We start from the raw sequence: 14355 nt of genomic DNA, 5'->3' as shown, positions 1-14355 counted from the left end.
CGTTAGCTCATTAAACATTAATTGAAATCAAACCCAATCAACGGAGGTATACTCATTCCCACGATAATTGCACCACCTTAGTAGACAATATTGCTTCATAGAACGTATTTTTCTACTCAAAATCATATTATTTGCCACATAATTTTATAGAAGTATAACTTTATACTTGTTTGCTTAAGACAATACAATTTTGTGGAAATTCTGTTATACATTACTTACTTGTAGATGATCCCATTTTATTCCAATAGACTCAATAATTGTTCCATTTTTCCATTTTCGTAAAATGAATCATATGTCTTCTTTTCCTCTTTTAAACGTTCGACTGCCTGATCGTACGAACGCTTTGTTACAACTAACATCTGTGCAGCTACAATCGTATTGGTAACGTATAACGCGTAAATGTAGCTAATCCTAAATAAAAAAATTCCTATGTGACACTTTTAATTTTTGGATTTTTGTCTGGATTTTGTAGATTCGACCCCATTGTGAATGTCCCAGAAAAATAAGAAAAAATTATGTAGATTTGTCCGTTATCTTTATGCGGTAAAACTCTGTTGTATTTTATGTGATCCCCCTCTCTTACCCTGCACATTTTAAGTACTACTATAACCACTCGAACACACTTTAAAACTATACTTAAAACACATTCCCCCGCTCCAGCATCTAAGTAATGTTTAAGGAAATTGAATAGATGTGTTCGTTGTTCATAGTTATCTACCTTCTTTCATTCCATTTTTTATTTCATGTTAAATTTGATAAGTATTGAATCTCAGATGCGTTAGATTTTTTTATTATTTCTTTTATATGCTTAGTTTTAAATACTAACGTGCAATTCTAAAACATAATATGATCATACACATTGACCAAAATGCAAGTAGTGAAAAAATAATAAAAAATAGAGATAGCCTTTACCAGTAGCTCTATGACTTAAGGAAAAAAAGTCAGTGTAGACGAGAAGGTGGCAGCTGCAGGGTTAGAAAAAAAATTCAGTAGACGGAAAACAAGTTGATACTAAATTAAACGAAAAGACAGAGTTAAGATAAAACTCAAGTGAAAATTTATCCGCGTGTTTGGACAGTGATAGTGATTCGAAGGGAACTATGGTGGATAACAATTCGTTGAAATTTTGGTTGACGACGGGCAATTAGGAAACATTTATAGAAAGGCTCGAATTGTTGTTTAAAGTAAAGGATATTAGAGGGTTCCAAAAAATTTTTGGGGTCCTGATAGGGTCCAAAAACATCTTTTTTTACGTTTTAATTTTTTTCTCGCGCTCTAATTATAAAATAAATCTGGAAAAAGTCATAAGTACATAGTTTTACGTTATTTTAAATAAAATTTTTTTTTCATTATTGGAGTTGAACGTAACCTTGAAAAAATTATTTTAACTTTTAAACGCTATTTTTGCCAGGTTCTAATACACCTGCACAAAATCTGATTCTTTTATCTTGAAAAGCGTCAAATAATAAGTTGAAAACGTACTTTTTGAGATTTCTTTCAGTGGTGCGCCATGGTCAAAAATGTAAAAAACCGTTCTTGTGACTGCAACAGACTTTAAACGTAGCACTTTCTTACGTCTTCTTTTTTTCTTGCTTCCTAACTATCAAAAAAATCTTAAAAAATTTGTATAGTTTAACATTACTATTCGAAGGAATTTTTTTTTTAATTGTTGGAGTTCAACATAACTTTAAGAAAAATTATTCCAACTTTAAAACCCTGGTCAGGTTCTGTTACACCTGGATAAAATTTTATTCTTCCTTCTTGTAGAGCGTTGAAAAGTTAGTCGAAAATGTTCTATCACTTTGCAGTAACGATATAGGCATGGTACAAGTATACAAGGTTCGTCCATGCGCACGTTTACCTGAATCGTCCAATCAGACGAGGAGCCCGTATAACGTTATATCCAATTAGATATCGAGCCTGTTTGACGAGATTCAACATTTTAATGTGATTTCAATGGTATTTTGTCTTCTTGTACCATGGATATAGGTATAGAAGTAATAGAATTGCGTGTGGTGAGAGGTGCTATAAATGGCGGAGCAAATTAGTGCCACGTGACCCTATTCTCCCCACTGTCTCTTGACCCACTGTATCACTGGCGAGTGTTCCGCAAACCCCGCCAGCAGTAAATGTCGTATGTTTGTTGACTGTTGACCACCTGTTGATCGAAAAAAGGCCTCTTTTTTGTCTTACATCGTCTGCTTACTGCTGGCGTGGTTTGCGGAACACTCGCCAGTAATCTAAACCAACGCCCTCAAATCATACAACATTGCCAGGTCGCATACAATTTAGTGTTGGCGGAGATGGTGAATGAGGCTTATTCTTCCGACAAGAGCGCTCGCCATTTCATAGGGGGTCAGCGTACATTTTGTATATCTGTATTTACCTGCTGCGCGCTCATTATATGTATATGAATATACAGAATGCACGCTTGCCCCCTACGTGATGACAAGCGCTCCTGTCGGAATAATAAGCCCCATATATACAAAGTGAACTGACATGTATTTTGCCTGTATTAAAATTGGAGATCCATACGAAATCACAGGGAATCAAACTTATCGACGCAAGGCGAAGGACTGGCTGGTTATGATGAAGAACTGAAGAACTGAACTGAAACTGGACTGGCAATGTGCACATGCACCTATACTGACCCTCGCCTTGGGCTAGGTTATACCAGGTTACATGCTGAGTATATTGAATCATTTATTATAAAATAAATTTAGCGTATTACGCTATATTGCATTCCCTAATAGTAGAGAGCGTCTAAGAACGTTTTTAAGACGTTTTTAAAACGTTTTAAAGACTCAAAATCGTTTTTAGAACTTTTTTGAAACCTTGTGTGCTACTGGAAATTTGCATACACCTTCGTCATTTGAAATAAAATTGCAAACGATTGGTTGCTGTTCCAATCCTCTAGGCAATACTTCAATGGCAAAACCATCGTTTAATTAAATTTTTGCTAACTGTCTGTTTTTTTTTTTTTTATTAAGAAAGTAAGCTCTTAGCAATTTTTGCAATTCAATTGCAAAACCTGCAAACGATTCCGCACTTTTAAGTATTTTTTATTTATTGCTGCGTGCAAGTTGTTCACACTGTTCACGGAGCTCTTATGCGCACATGTGCCAGAGCGCTAGCGAGGGCTGACCCGATTGGAATAAGTATATGATTGGCTCGGCGGCTCGGCCCCCGTCGACGCCCTGGCATATGTGTGCGTAATCAATATAATTTAGCTCTGAATTAACACAGTTAAATGATATACTTCTGAGTATACCCATACATACATATATATATATATATCTATATATATATTCTATGGGCAGAGAATTCGTATACTTATGTTATTTGCGGTGCTGAACACGAATGTGAGGTAAAAAAATACGTATATTCATATTGTTTATTGATTTGAAAATGGTAAGAATTTTAATTTATTTTTATTTATTATTGCTTCCCGAACAACACAGATCAAAGTATATTTTATCTATTGTTCTCAGCTTGGTTGCTGATACGCTCTTTTTTTAAGCGTTATTAGGTTGTTGACAAAATGACCACTTCTGGTCCCCTATGGAATATATTTTTTCTATATTTTTCTTTTTATGTTAATCATGTTTCCCACGCAAAAATACATAAAAAAACACCTTCACTTTAGTTAAAAGAAGCAAACTCCATTTTTCGTCAATATAGCGATACATCTCTAAATACAGGTATTTCGAAAAATGCACAAGTAAAAAATTTTTCATGATTTGTTTCTTATTTCTTACTATTAAATTAACGAAATATCACACTAATATTGCACTTATACATAAAAATGATTTTTTCGACTACTTAGTTCGCTATCTCAAAAAGTAGACAGGTAGAAATTTTTAAATTATGTTTTCCATTTTTCTGACACTAGTATCAATGAAAAACCACACTCAGATCGTGGCACCATAGAAATTGGAATCTCCCTTATTAATTGACAACTAAATAATATGTATCTTTTAAAAAAATAAACAACTATCAATTAGAAAATTTTTTGTTGCATGGTGATAACCAAAATTATTGAAATACTAATTAGAAATCAGACATATTATCATATTCGTGTACACACTGCTAGGAAATCAGTTTAATTGTGTACCTTTATGTCATGTTTCACCATCCTAGTATATATCTATGTTTCACACCATAACTATACTTAATAGGGATGTAATATAAACCTCTTGAAAACTGTCACATGGTAATCATGTGATAATCATAAAATTGTTTTATTTGTCAGTAGGGTAAGTTGAAGATCAAACATTGAACTTTTGCATGTAACGTTCATTGATGGAAAGACTTTGATAGCAGTTGCTTGGTTACAACATATTTTGGCCTTTAAAAAAATGATTTGCACGATAGAAAACAAATGAACTAGCAGCATAAGAAATTATAAGCATTCATGATTATTATCAATAAAGAATAATTTGTTTGGGGAAAATTCTAAGAATAATAAAATGTATAATAATTTTCTAAGAAACAGTGGAATATTTAAAATGTTGTGAGTGATACTTATTTACTTATGTGTATGTGACCCTTTCATGAATAACTTACCGAAGTATTAAGTGAATAAACACATTTTGAAGTTACAGAAAAAGTGATTGTATTTATTTATTATCTGCAATCATTCTACGAATAGTAGTGTTTGTATAGGTGAATACACACATGTGTACGTATGTATGTATTTGTAATTTTTTTAATGCTCGTTACTAGATACAAATAATAAAATAATATTTTTTATATAATACTTATTCAGAGCACAAAGCATTTTCATCTTTAGGGGTTTTTTTTTTCCAACATCACCGTTTCCCCCCACTTTTAAGGGATAAAGTAGTAGTACTTATTTCTGTTTCAGATGCAGTATCAATAGACGAATAGCCAGTGGCTCCATTTGCCCAAAGACGTCTTGGATAACAAAACATTTTTTTTCAGCAGATTTAAAAAAGAGTATATCCTACAAAATAGATATGTATATCTGTGTAAGGTAAACGTGATAAAAATTTTTACAGCATTTTCAATTACAACATATTTTAAGTCCAATATAGTATATTACGAACGAGTTTGTAAAGGCTTCGATTTACGAACCGAGAGGTTTACTGCACGAGCCGAAGGCGAGGGCCGTAATAAGGTTCGTAAAGAAGCCTTTTCGAACGAGTTTTGTATACTATTTTTCTGCCTGAGAACCCAAAATCAAACAGCGAAGGTGCTATTTTGAGGTTAGAAGGTGGAAAAAATATTTTTTGAATTTAATTATCACTCGAAATAATAATTTTATGAATAAATGTACATTATTTCGTAAAGACTTATCATGATCAAGATGAGCGGTTTGACCTTGACAGCGTGACAGTCAGTGCCCAGCGCAATAGTGGTGCTCTGGTGAACGAGCGAGCGCAGAGAGTGTGCCACTGCCTGCACCGTACTTACTTCTCTGCTACCTAAGCTACTGTAAGCATTGTGCTGAAGTGCTTTCCTTTAGAGTTATTTTTTGAATTTTACTTTTAATTCAGCAGTAATTGTTTAAAAATTTGTTTTTAACTCTTTAATTATTTATTTACAACCGTGGTAAGTATATTGAATTCACTTCATTCAAGTTCTTATGATTAATTGCTGAGTTTTCATCGTGGAGAGTGCTTCACGAATAGGGGCTTTTACCGTACAGATATCAGATATTTCACATATTAGCCAAAATACAAAGTTTAAAAAAAACGTTTCATTCCGTAAGTATTGAAATCATCTAACCTTTTGTTGTTTTCATAAAATATCAATAACCTTCTGTTATTATTAAAATATTACTTTAAAAAATCAATATAAAGCTAAAATATTTCCTTAAATGCCAAAGCATCATTTTTACATGTAGTACTAACAAATACTCATAAACACATGATTTACAGAAGATTAGATGAGTTCTCCAAATGAAGAGCCTCCAAACAAAATACGTCAACAGAATGACACTAAATGTTTTAAGTGTCAAGTCTTCCTGCGCAAGAAAAAAAAACAAGTATTTGAAAACAATTCAAACGAAGAAACAGGCTGAAGAGTTTTTAAAACTTATAACTGTTATGTAAAACCAAATGATACTTTTTGTCAAACATGTTTCTCGACACTAAGGTATGAAAAGAGTCAAGTTTGTAAAAATCTTACAACAGAAGACACTGATCGAAACTCAGAGACTCTGCCAGAACAGACAATTTCAACCGAGTTTCAAAGTGATGATATGGAACTATCACAAGCCTTACCTGAAGTTTCGATAGATCGAGACGAGATAAAAACATTTAATGAATAATCATCACAAAAATCGACTCAGTTTTAACCAAAATCTAACTAAACTTCATCAAACCAGGAATCAAGTGAACACTCGATGTATTTCCCAACGGATGAATCTGAAGGTGAAGAGATTGAACGTATCATCATGCTTTTCGAAAGAATGGTTTTTTTCAAAAGAATATTATTTTTTATCTAGAGAGAGAAACAACATAATCGATATGCTCGTCCTCAAGTTTTTACGAAAAAACGTTTGTTCATTCTCAACCGGAATCGATGCTGTCCTAGCCATCTGATTAAAAAAAGGTTTTATGAAAACTTGATATCAACGATGTCTGTTTATTCGACAGAGACTATGATTGAAGCTGGAAAGGCTAAAACATTTATCAAAAACTGTCAAACCAAGCTAATGCAAAACTACGTGATGAAATTGATCAGGAAATCCAAATGCATTGATAGCTGCTATTTTTGAAGTTACTGAAAAGATTGTTGAAAAATCGATAAATTCTATTTTGAAGTGCTTTAAAGAATGGATACTTCCAAAGAACTTTGGAATTAGTGCTCATAACCGAAACTTTCTTTTGAAAGAACAGGCAAAGGCTGTGGAACTTTTGTACAATTTGGATGATACTTTCTTTGTTATTTTTGATAGTATTTATTTAAGACACGAGAAAAGTGCAAATAATGCTTATCAGCAAAAATCTTATTTTAGACAAAAAAAGTTCCATTATGCAAGCTTTTTACTATTTGTACCACGAATGGATATATTATTGATCTTGCTGGGCCATTTGAAGGTACTCTTAATGATGCCACGATACTTCAACATATTATACAAGATCCAAATGGACTTTTGAGTATTTTAAAAGAAGGAGATGTTTTCATTCTGGACCGTGGATTCAGAGAAATCAGAACTCATTTAGAAGAAAAAGGTTTTAAAGTACTGATGCCAGCCTTAAAAAGAAGAAGAAATCAACTTACCACTAAAAAATCGAATGAATCAAGGTATGTTACGAAACTTCGTTGGTTTGCCAAAGCTATACATGAAATTCTCGCACAAAAGTATAAACTGTTACATCATCAATTCAGAAATCTAGCCCTTCTCGATGCTGGAACATACTGTCAAGTTGCTTGTTTCATTCAAAATATCACTGGACCACGACTTAACTTAGACATTAATAAATTAGATGTAATTATCGAAAGAATCAACGTGTAGAATAATGTCGTAAATTATTTAGCTGAAAAAATAGCGAATTCAAACTACAATCAGAAATCAGTACCATTTAAAAAAATATCTTCTTCTGCTTTACTCAACTTCCCAGAACTGACATTAGAAGAACTAGAACTTTTCTTCACGGGATCATATCAATTACAGCAAGCTATTTTGTATTTAGGGGAAATAGTTGAAGATTGTAATACTCTTCATATAAGTTTTTTAAAAGCTGATACAGATATTGTAAGATTTGAAGTAAGATCTAGGCATATTAATAGCAGAACTTACTAACGTTACATTTTTTACTATCCTAATAAGGACAATATAACTGCTAGAAAAGGATACTGCTGCAGTTATGCTAATGGCCTACAAACAATTGTATGTTGCTTTTATGTTGCTGCGTTTCTGTATCATTTATCACATGGCAGATACTTGTCGAACGTGATTCGAACCGTTGAAGTACTGACTAATCTTTTTAATATTAGTAACGTGTATCCGGTGATCAACGAGGACAGAAAAGTATATATATGTATATATTAATTAGTTTTCAACCAATTAGGTCCAGAAAACGGACTCAGTACAGTGATCAATACAAACAAAATTGTAACCTAAATCCTAAGGTTTTTTACCTTTACATAATTTACATAGTTTACATAATCTCCATACTTAACATACCTTACATAAATTATTTAAATCACAGTCCCAATTTTTTTTACTAATTCTACAATCTTTTCACTTTTTATACAATAACTTTCAATAATCCATTTATCTTACTTGCTACTACATACATATTAATATTCATTCAGTGCGTATTACAGTTTCGGCCCTTTTTTTCTCATACAAATTATTTAATCTACCCCATATTTTTGAAATTTTACACGAGCTAACCTCCTTTAACATTTTTTGTACATCTAGCTCTCCGTTCATTAGGTTACATACCTTGTTTTCCTTTACAATTCTACATTCCTTTATTAAATGTTCCAAACTCCCTTCCTTACAATTACACAATGCGCATAGCCTTTTATCATTTTCTTACCAATACCTATTTCCCCCATCCAGATTCCCACATTTGGCTTTTGCCACATGACTTATACAAATCCCCTAAATTTGCTTGCTTAAATACTCCTCCCTTCCAATCCCCATAATATCCTTATGCCTAGGGTTGTACTTTGAGTTTTTAATTTTAGCTTCCGTTACTTGATTGCTTATATCACTCATACGCTCTCCTATCCTATCCTCTACTAATATGTCTTGACTTCTCCATATCTCTACTAATTTTTCACTATACCCTAGATTATTTAGAAATATATTCCTTTTCTTTTTCAACATCCCTCTTGTCTGGTTTTCATACGCTTCCTTGTAGCACAGTTTCGTGAGCCTGTCCTCCCCCTGCTTGTACATTTTTTCATTAAACCTTGTTGCTACTTTTCCAAAGTGTATGCATAACTTTTCTAAACCTGTCTCTTTCAATACGATGTATCTAGGCGTGCAAAAATCCAACCTTGAAACCCAACAATTATAGTCCATTTGAATTCTTTTCAACACTTTCCACTCTCTCCACCCAAAGATTTCGGCCCCGTAACTTACTGTACTCCTAACTAGATAATTGAACAACATTCGCCTTTCAAATTTCCCCCATGAATACTCCCTCCCCTTGTGATGATATTATTCGCCCTTTCTTCTTTATCTTTTTCTTGTACCAACCTTTTAACTCGCAGAACGTCCCTAACTGACAAACGGCTCACCGCACTCGTGCCAGACGTTCTGCTCCGCCTTGACGATCTCCCGATGCTGCTGATGCTCGAAGCCCCTCCTGCTGACTTCTCATCGTCCGAATCCACCTCCTGCCATCTAGCGGACCACGCTTCCTCCAACTTCTTCTCCAGCCTTTCCAATGTGCTTGCTGTCTGCAGCTCCCTCTCCTTAACATCGACTATCTCTTTCTCCAACCTTAACATGTTTTGTTTTAATCTCTGTATCTCTTCTGTGTAACTTTGCCTTATCTTTATGATCTCCTCTCTCTCTTGTCTGCATCTCATTAATTCTTCTTTAAACTCCACGTAATTCTCTTTTTCCACTGCACCGTCATCAGTTTTTTCGCGATCTGCTTTCTTAAAAACTCTTCTCTTTCTTTCTCTCACTATCGTCGTCCTTTGTCTTTTCGCCAATCGTCTTCCTCGATTTCTGCTCTTTTTCTCTTACCTTGTGCTCTGATTGAGATTGTGCAGGTTTCAAAACTGATTTCAAATGAGCGGCAACTACACGACCTCCGGTGCGTGTGTTTAGCCTTTTTCTTTTTCTTTCTCCTTCTCTATCGTCGGCCCCATCTCGTACTCGTTGCCTATACGACTCTCCCGCGCTTTGTAGCTGCGGTTTTCTAACCTTCAATTGCACTCTGACTTTTCCAGCCTCTTAACTGCCTTTTTTCCTTCCCCGCCTTCTACCTTCTTACTCAGGATCCTTTCCCTTGTCTTTTTATCTTTTAACCACACTTTCATCACTTTTTAAGCCAAGCCACACCAAAAATATGCACACACAGCACGGACACTATTGACGGGACGTCCGTACGCTGCGGCGCCCTCACACCGAGTCTGAGGACAGAAAAGTATTCATATTTTTATTCAACTGAATCTTATACTGTTTGATTCGGCAAGGCTACTATAAAGTATTTTTTTGCAGCGCAGATGGAAGTGACTTTGGAAAAATTCAAGGAAATCCGTAAAATATTCTATACGTGCATGCGTAGTATAAACATCTTAAAACTCAAAATATCACCAGTGTTATAATATGACTCAAGGCGAAGATTCACAACAAAAACGCGTCATTTACGATACCTTAACGATGGTGTGTAAATTCATGAAAGATATTAAGATTCTGTAAAATACAACCACTGAACATTGCTAAAGCTTAATCAATAAGTACTTTATTTTTTTTCTTTTTTTCGAAGAAATAAACTTTTGAGGAAAAATGATAGCTTGAAATGTTAGTATTATCATTATTTACCTGCGAAAAAGGTATGGCTGTTAAGAACGTTCGGTAGTATTTGAATTTTCCAACGAATTTTTCTGAAATTTTGACCATACGTTTTTATTGTTGTTACAATAAACCAGTCAAAATTTAAAGAGGTTCCTCTGTTTCGTTTTCGAGATATTGAATTTCAAAGTTAAGTCATTTTAACACTGTCGCTTATGGGAGAACTGACTAAATCACAGTTTTAAGCAAATTGGGCCAGTGAATTTGGCCAATTTTTTTATATGTTACAGATAATGTTATTAATTTGATGTATACCAAGTTTTGCGACGATCGTCTGATTCGTTTATAAATAAAAAATTAAATAAAAGCTCGACCGAAACGCAACGGCAACGTCGCAAGTGGCGGGAAATTCAAAATGTTCCAGGATGTTGATCAGTAAATATCTCAATATTATTGTAGATATTTATGCATTCACGCATAAAATACAAGCTTACGTGTGTGCGTGAGTGTATGTACAGAACAAATACTTACAGCTTTATCACAAAAACATTGATACACGAACGCTGTCGTAACCGACGCAGCACGCAGCAGACGAGCAGACAGTGTAGAGTGTGCAGAGACACCTGATGCGTGTACATGAACACTCACACATTTAAGACCCGTACGACGTTGCCAAATCTTCATTCATCGCTGGTTTCCCCTCACCGCGCAAATGTTTCCCCCCGCTAACACTACCGAACGTCCTTAAATTGTAGGGTATGCAGATACATTATATCGGTAGAAATATATAAGACATTTTCAGTCTAGGTCAAGGTCCCTTGGAGTTAAAATAACAGTTTTTTGCATTTTTGAACATGGCGCACTACCGAAAGAAATCTCAAGAAGTACGTTTTCGACTTTTTATTTGACGCTCTTCAAGTTACGAGAATAAAATTATATGCAGGTATAATAGAGCCAGGCAAAAATAGCGCTTTAAAGTTAAAATAATTTTTTTAAAGGTTATGTTCAACTCCAATCATTAAAAAAAAAAATTCAACGAAAGAGTTATCAAAAATTATATACTCATGAATTCTTTCAGATTTTGTAAGTGATTAGAACATTAGAAAAATAATAAGACGTGAGAAAAAGTTATGTTTCAGGTCCCTTGGAGTAAAAATAACAGTGTTTTGCATTCTTTAACATGGCGCATCACTGAAAAAAATCTTAAAAAATACGTTTTCGACTTGTTTCTAGACTCTCTACAAGATACAAAAATAAAATTTTGTGCAGGTACAATAGAACCTAGCCAAAAAGCGTTTTAAAGATAAAATACTTTTTTTCGAGGTTATGTTCAGCTCCAATAATTAAAAAAAATATTCTATTCATAAGTAATATGAAACTGTAAACTCATGATTTTTTCCAAATTTATTTTATGATTAGAAAGCGCGAAAAAAACTAAAACGTGTGAAAAGATGTTTTTGGGCCTGGTCAGGACCCAAAAAATTGTGGGGCCTACGACCTGGTGGTCCCTTCATTTAGAGCTCCAAGACATACTTTTATGCTGTATGAAAAAAAAAAAAAAAAAAAAATTGAGGGCATTTAACCTTGTAAAACCGAGGATACCCTTTTAATCGAAAGTTTTTCATACACTAATCAATCTCTGTTTAAAGTATTATCGATGTGTTTACGTTCATTCTCTTAGCAAGTAAACTCCCTTAAAGAGGAAAAAAACACTGTGAATCTGTTAGCATGATAAGACGAGGAAGCCTTTATGTTAGTAAGAAATCTGTGTACTCCAGATAGATTTTTCACGAAAACGTATGAAGTCTTAGCTCAAATGATAACCAGAAGTTATGCAGCGGTGTTTATTTAATCAAGCAACATAGAGCGAAAATAAGTTGGTGGTGGAGTTTGCGGTCAGATTGAAAAAGTTATCACTGTATTGTAATTTCAATAATTCAAGTACGGTGTTCAGAGATGAATTTGTATGCGAAATAAAAGATAATGATACTCGAATCGAATTAGTTGAGACTGCGAATTTGAAGTTCGATAAAGCAGTCGAAGAACCCATGGGCAGAGAAAAAGCAATTATAAACGCGGCAAAATCACCGAACGTTCTCAAGCATGGTGAGGGACAAAAGACTACAGGTCGAAAACAATAACAGTCCAAAATTAAGTGGCGAGCGCCGAGAGTCTTATACTTATTTTTAATGTGGAAAACCGAATCATAGAGCAAAGTATTACCAACATCGTTTCAAATTTTGTAATATCAGTAAGAGATAGGAACATTTGGAAGCACCATGTCGGAGCAAAGGAGCAGCGTCAACAAAATATCTACAAAGCGAAGAGCAGAGAACGTCGGATAACAATAGCACAGAAGCGAATGAGCGACGCCAACAGGACTAATTGTAAAAAGCGATGGCAAGATCGGTAGATGTAGTGACTTCAAACTAACAGAAAATCCACACTTAATTGTGCATAAACATCCACTTTCAATCATCGAAGCACATTCGAAGTGTTACAAGGGGGGCAAACGTTTTCTCAGTTAGAGTTAAAACATGTGTATATGCAAATTTCGGTTAACGAAGAGTCGAGAAAATATTTAACTATCACAACGCACTTAGGTTTATACAAATATACCCGAATAGCAGAAGGTATAGAGTCAGGACCGGGCGAGTTCCAAGAAAAAATAGAATATTGTATACGGGGTATTCCGACAATAATGGCATTTTTGGACAGTATTTTTGTTACAGCTAAATCGGACAAAATGCATTTGCAGATCCTAATGTATGTATGCAAACGTTCGAACGAAAGTGGATTGCGATTAAATAAAAGAAAGTGTGAATTTATGAAAGATTTAATTAAAGTTTTAGGTTTTGTCATGGAAAAAAATGGATTGCATACATTAAAAACTAAGCTACAAGTGATGGTATAAGCCCCACGCCCAACAAATGTCAAAAAGTTAGAATCTTTCTTAGGTTGTATGAATTTTTACTCGCGATTTCTTGAAGCTAGATCCAAAAATTCGGAAGCATTATACGAAGCAGTGAAGAAGGAAAAGTTTTAATGGAATAAGGGGTATAGAAAAGTGTTTGTATGGGTTACAGTGGTAATAGTTTCCCCCATTTTGATCCAAACGAAAAGATAGTATGAGCGTGCGATACATCTGCTTATTAGTATGGTACAGTAGTTTTTTGGCCCAGAACAGTCTGACTAACACGAAAAAAATTAAGGTAGTAGTTTTAATATATTATAACAAATTGAAATAAAATTTAACAAGTAGTAATGTCAGCAAAAGCCCAAAAAAGAAGGCAAAACGTCCAAAACCTATTTTTCACGTCTAGAAGAAAACCGAAAGATCGTACAATAAAAAGTATTGAGTAAAAAAGATGTGCAATTTTAAAACAAACAAAATGAGCTGCGTTAGGTTCAGATTGGTTTAGCCGTTTTCTCGCAAATCGCAAAAAACTGCCATTTTAAGCCATTTTTTCGAAATTCAATAACTCACGTTCTGTACAATATTTAGATCTGAAATTTTAACACATGACAGATATGATAACCCTTATCGTACACACAAAATTTCAGCTTAATCGGTATTAATCTTTTCGCGAACCACAGCAAAAACCAAAAAAAGTTCTTCTTGGAAAATGTCCATAAAAAAGATTTTAGCCAACATAGGTACATTTTTTATACGTTTTTCGCTTCGTTTGTATTTACTCTACAACTAAAATGCCATTCAGTTTTTAGAATTTGTAAAAAATAGCTCAAAATGGCAGTTTTTTGCGATTTGCGAGAAAACGGCTTATCGATCTGAACCCAACGTGGCTTATTTTGTTCGTCTTAAAATTTCAAATCTTTTTTACACCATACTTTTTTATGTACGATCCTTCGGTTTTCTTCTAGACGCGAAAAACGTGTTT

The 14355-nt window shown here is 34.1% G+C and overlaps 1 protein-coding gene across 4 annotated transcripts in view; it reads left to right on the top strand.

Moving 5' to 3' along the window:
* LOC106641916 (uncharacterized) overlaps positions 1-14355 on the top strand; it is a 243349-nt gene that overhangs the window by 40181 nt on the left and 188813 nt on the right. For 3 of the 4 annotated variants that reach the window (XM_089594662.1, XM_089594661.1, XM_014356497.2), the window contains one exon: positions 4868-4996. The exons of the other annotated variant lie outside the window; for it this stretch is intronic. The gene's annotated coding sequence lies outside the window, so the exon portion shown is untranslated. The remainder of the gene's footprint in view (positions 1-4867; positions 4997-14355) is intronic. 4 annotated transcript variants of the gene reach the window in all.

Source organism: Copidosoma floridanum, unplaced genomic scaffold (genome assembly GCF_036245765.1).
Source record: "Copidosoma floridanum isolate Cflo_tuat_1 unplaced genomic scaffold, Cflo_Japanese_pri ptg000021l, whole genome shotgun sequence".
NCBI classification, from domain to species: domain Eukaryota; kingdom Metazoa; phylum Arthropoda; class Insecta; order Hymenoptera; family Encyrtidae; genus Copidosoma; species Copidosoma floridanum.
The sequence above is the reverse complement of the archived record's forward strand: the minus strand, read 5'-3'. Positions and strand labels throughout refer to the sequence as shown.